A 1,146-nucleotide genomic window follows, 5' to 3' on the forward strand; every position below is an offset into this window, starting at 1 on the left:
CCATAAAAGCTCTATTACAGCCATGAACACACAGCTGTACATTTCCTCCCTCTTCATACATAAATATACCCTCGGACTCAGACAAAGGGAAAAAATAAATCATTTTATGCATTTTTCTATGCTTCCCTGCTATGCCTGTTACCAATCAATGTCAAGAAATATCTTACATATCTTATGTTTTGTTAGCACTATATAATATATATAATATATATAATTTTATTTTTGTTTTCATACATGCTAATGTTCTCAGTATGATAAATGTCTTTTTAAATCCCACATTTCTTGTCACGCTGTAGATCCACTTCTATTTGACAGTGACTCCTGGACATACATGTCAAGACAAAAATGAATACTGCTGTGATGGCAAATGTTTTAAAACTCTTAGGACAGTAATACAGTGGCACTTGAAAGACTTTTTATATACAACAGAAAAGACAATAGTTAAATAGAAACCTGCTTTGACACAGCCATAAAACCTGCACTACACTTGTGAGATCTGTATTTGTTTCTGCAAGAGCAGCTCCTGATCTTTGAACACGTCAAATGTTGCACTCCAGCCCTCCACCCATACCCTTTAAGAAGTCCACGTTATTTTAAGCAAGCATCCCCTCCAGCAGTACATAAGCAACACTGTATTTCCCAAACAATTGAGGTAATTATAAAAATGAATATCATTTATTATGTTCTTTTATTACTATCATGTCTGAACATTTGCTTTCATACAAAAGTCTGATTTTCAGCATTAGGTTTTCCAAGGGCATCCCCTCTGCACCAAGGGAGACAAAGATGTGTTAGGAATTGTGCAAGAGTTTTTGTTACCATCTTCAAACCCACAAGAACTTTATGAACGATTTTGGTACAGAACAACTGCCTGGCATTTTAGAGAAGGAGGAAGGTGCTTTACACGTATTTTCAGTTCCACTTCATTGTTTTATTTTTTTTTTTTTATTTTTTTTTTTTTTTTTTTTTTTGTAAATCGCATCTAACCCAATGCAAGGGGCAGGTAATAAAAAAATAAAAGAAAAAAAAAAAAAAAGGAAGAAAGAAAGAAATCATCGCATTACTGTATGTTACCCTTCAGCAGTCTTTGGAGGAAATCGGAAACCAGGTTGCTTTTCCCGGCTCCCTCCCTCACTCAAGGCAGCC

Source organism: Corvus brachyrhynchos, unplaced genomic scaffold (assembly GCF_000691975.1).
Source record: "Corvus brachyrhynchos isolate BGI_N302 unplaced genomic scaffold, ASM69197v1 scaffold221, whole genome shotgun sequence".
NCBI lineage: Eukaryota > Metazoa > Chordata > Aves > Passeriformes > Corvidae > Corvus > Corvus brachyrhynchos.